Genomic DNA, 4,817 nt, shown 5'->3' on the forward strand with positions numbered 1-4,817 from the left:
GACTCGATGGCACATAACAACAACAACAAACACATTTTACTTATTTTGGAGTTGACCATTCCTATCAGTGTTGTCCCTCTCCTTGGCACACGTGTCTTGACCCACTTATTTTCCTGCTCCACCATCCACTAGTGGATACCCATCCACTTCTACCCACTCCCTTCAATATCCATTTCCCATTGTCCCGCCCTTGATCTGATAACTTATATCTGAAGCTTCCTTGGCTTCTGTGATTCCAATGCTTTCCAAGCAAAAGTGATGTGTCCTGTAGAGTTGATGTGTAGATAGGTTTTTTCCCTTGGCAAGGGCCTGAAAGGATTGCATGCTGCGGCCTTGGGGACTCCACGTTTACCTGGAATGTGACGGATGATTTCAGGACCCTTGGTGCCCTTCTTCTCTGCCTGCCGGGATTTCCTTATTTCTCCCTCTATGGGGCCTTAGAACGGTTCTTGCGCTGCGGTACAGGCCATGGTTTTTGCTATCACTTTTTATGCATCTGAGAGTTGGACAATGACTGAGGAGGATTGAAGGAGAATTGATGCCTTTGAGCTCTGGTGCTGGAGAAGAGTATAGAGGTACCATGGACTGCTAGGAAAACAAACAGATTCATCCTGGAAAGGGTCAAACTGGGCTGCTCCTTGGAGGCAAGGATCCTAAGGCTCCGTCTAACATAATTTGGACATGTTGCAATGAGGGACAGGTCCTTGGAGAGGGACACCATGCTTGGTAGGGTAGAGGGACAGCGCAGAAGGGGAAGGCCCCCTATGAGATGGATTGATTCAGAGACTGGGGTAATCGGGATGGGTGAATCGGAGATGGTGCAATTGCCACAGGACAGAGCAGAGTTTAGGGATGTTGTACATTAGGGTCACTATGAGTCACAAGTGACTCTATGACACATAACAATAACAACACATTTTACTGAATGTTACAAAGGGACTGAACATTTTAAATATTTTAATTCATTTTGCCCAGTGGATTATAGGTTTTTAGACGTCAAGACAATAATTTTACTTGGTAATTAAAATTGTATTGTGGAGTATTCTTTTAGGACTGCCAAAATCTAATGACTCTTCTACACTCAAGTTTCAAGCTGTAGATTTCAACAACAGAGACCAAAATTAGTAAGTATTCTACACTCTGACATGCAAGAATAGCAAGAAACTTTTCCAGCGGCTAGTAAAGGGCATGCTCCTTAAGAATAAAATTACTGTTAGAGCACAGAAACACAAAAAGTAATTTTCTGGACTGTGTTCTATAATATGTCCTTCTGTCATTATATCTGACATATTAACATAACATCCTTGATAATTCTGCTGTTATCATCTGGTGTACCAACTTCATGTCTTTGATAAACCCTTGTTATCTTCATTCACAGCAGAAGTCTTAACTCTTTTCCTGCATCTATAAATCCAATTTCTTGGTCCTGAACAAAGTGACTGTTGAAATATCTTATAAATTCAATTTCTTGTTTCTGAAAAAAGAAACTGTTGAAATGGGACAGAGGAAGGAAGAAATGGGATGTGTGTGTGTGTGTGTGTTCCACATATATAAATATACGTACGTGTGCATATTCACATTTACACACACATGTACATATATATTGATCTATCGATAAATAATTTATAGATAAGCCTTAGTTTTACTTGAAGTTTTGGACATTTACATTATGTAATACCTGAATCACCAGGCAGTTAGATGTTAATCTTTACAAACTGCAGTGCCCTATCAGTGAGATTTTTCCTCCACTCCCACCACCTAATTTTTATTGTTAATTCTACATGCTGGACTCTAGGGGGGGGGAAAATGTGGCATTAGAATTGAACAAAGTGTCCTCATAGCCTTTGATATGCATATGATACAACTTTGCTTGCTGAAAATGAGGAGAACATGAAGCACTTGTTACAGAATGTTAAACACTGAAGTCTAATATGAATTGTGTCTCAACATCAATAAAACAAAAATCACCACCACTAAACATGTAGACAACATCATGATGAATGGAGAAAGGATTGAGACTGTCAACTACTTCATCTTACTTGAATCTAAAATCAGTACACTTTGTACTAGTACTTAGGAGAATAGGAGATGTATTGCACTGGGAAAGTCAAGGACCACTCCAATTTGTTGAGGAGTAACAATGTTAGCTTGAGGAAAAAGGTTCATCTAACTCATGGCATGGTCTTTTTAGTAACTTGTTATGCTGAGAGGTAGAAAATGACTAAGGAGGACAGAAAAATTGATGCCTTTGAACTGTGGTGTTGGAGAAGAGTGTTAAAGATTCATGGACTGTCAAAAGAACAAACATATACGTCTTGGAGAAATTGCAGCCAGAGAGTTCCTTAGAGGCAAAGATGATGAAACTTTGTCTCACGCACTTTTAGCGTGTTTCTAAGAAAGGTTATTCCTTGGAAAGTAACGAGCATCACAATTGGAAAGATGGAGGGGCAGCAAAAACAGGAAAACCCTAAACCAAGCGAGTTAACATGGTGACTGCAACTGTAGTTTGAGTGTGTCAGAGACTATGAACACTGCACAAAATAGAACAATGTTCAGATTGGTTGTTTGTAGGGTCACTGTGAGTTGTGTTCAACTCCATGGCAATTAACAAAAACAACAACTCCAGGCTCTAGGTATCTCAGGGGCCTAGGAATAAGAAGCTACACTGCAATCTTGAAGGCATACCATTTGAATTCACCAGTTGCTCTGTAGGGGATGGGTGGGAAATTTCTTCCTGTATAATTAACTGCCTCTGAAAACCTGCTGGAGGGTCAACTATGCATCAGTACCGACTTGACAGCACAAAACAACCATGAGCAACACAGGCTCTCTTTAACCTCAAGTGCGGAGTGATGCAATATCTGAAAAAAAATAAAAGAAAGCTAAAAGAGGCAAATAAATGAAGTAGAAGTTATACATTGTCTTCTGTCCTTCAACACTTTCTTACAAATGTTAATATTAATTTTACTATTTGATTGGTCAACATTTTGGCTTTAATCCTCATGAGAGATCATCAGGTTATACCTATTTATTGTTTATGAAATGAGTGTATGTGTAGCAGCAAAGGTAAGAAATCTTTTTAACTAGCTGAAATGTTAACTTATTTTGAAGTGGCTGTATGTAAATTCTACTTCATATACATCTTTTAATACATCATTTTTCTAAAGCTCTTAAGAAGTACTGTAAAAATATAAGAGGATGGTATACAAAGAGCTCACATTTTCCCCAATGCAGTTAAAATATAGTAATAAAATCACAATGCACATAACATCTAGAGAAGCAGCATACTGTAATAAAAATATCAGTGGACTAGGTGATAGAGAAAGTGAAAGCTAAATCAGTCATCACCATTTCCCCCTAGGCTTTTTGAAACAAGACACATAAAATTGTCAACCACAATAACCTGCTGAAACATTATTTTCCTGCTTTCTCTGAAAAGTCTTGTGTATTTTGGCCTCTGCCAGGCAAGTTTCTTTATGAGTATCTAAAAGTACTGGAGTTTGGTAGGTGTCTGTGCTGGATCTTGTCTTCTTTTTACTCCTCACAGTTTTGGGTAATCACTACGCCTATTATAATTTTTGGTTCTGACTCTCGCTTCTCTTGGACTGTAGATTTGCGCATCTAATTAATTACTATACACTGCTACTTCAACATTTTATAGCTGCCTCAAATTCAGTACATTCAAAATGAAACTTACAGTGCAACAATGAATGAATGGAAATCTAAAGTCTCTGTAAATTTTCATTTAAATTAATAATAAATTAAAAAAGAAAAAGAAAAAAGAAACTTACCACTTCTCAGAAGAATATATCCATTTAATTGTTGTTATATTCTGTCAAGTTAGAACCAAATTATTGCTGACCCTCTAGCGGGTTTTCCAAGGCTGTAAAGTGGGTTTTCCAAGACTGTAAATCACACAGAAGATTATTCATCTTTCTACCATGAAGCAACTGGTGGATTTGGACCACAAGACTTTGGGTTGGCAGTCCAGCTTCTTAGCCTACAGAAATCCCTACCCATTTGGTTAATGGTTTATTTTCATGTATATCCACTACATAACATTTTGTCTAAGCAAGTCCCTGTTGATTGTCTTTGATTCGTTTTCTTCCTTATTCTTCACTACCAACTTACTATAACACAAATATTTAAAATATCTTTTGGATCTATATTATTACCTTCAACAACAAGATCATATTGATGCAAGACACCATGATTCATATGATCAGTGAATGGGTGAAGCTTTCTATATTACTCTTTCAGTTCATTCTTCACACTAATAAAAGTTGTGGTTGTTATTATATTCCACCACTTTCATTCAATTCATTCTTCACACACTACTACAAGAGGTAGTTGTTGTTATTATATTCCACCGAATTGATTGCAAATTCAAATTTAGTTCCGTTATTTCTCTTGAAGGATAAAAATGTTGTGGCTATTGTTGAGGAGAAGAAAAATCACAAAACACTTGATTGTGATCCTATGAAACCTATGTTTAGATCAGGCAGCAATCATATGAACGGAGCAAGGACATATTGTATCATTCAAAATCCAAAAACCAGTGTGTCAGAGATCTATCCTTTCTCCATACCTTTTCAATATATATGAAGAGTAGATTCTTTGAAAGGAGGACTTTATAAAGAAAAATGTGACATCAAGATTGGAGGAAGACTCATCACAATCTCTGGTATGCAGTTAACACAACCTTGGTCGTCAAAACTGAGGAATAATTTAAGCATTTGCTGCAGAATGTCAAGGACTCCAGTCTTCGATATGGATTACCTCTTTTTTGTTGTTGTTGTTTTGTTTTATTTTCTTAT

This window comes from Elephantulus edwardii, unplaced genomic scaffold (genome assembly GCF_000299155.1).
Source record: "Elephantulus edwardii isolate Elephantulus edwardi_28Jun2011 unplaced genomic scaffold, EleEdw1.0 scaffold00111, whole genome shotgun sequence".
Lineage (NCBI taxonomy): Eukaryota > Metazoa > Chordata > Mammalia > Macroscelidea > Macroscelididae > Elephantulus > Elephantulus edwardii.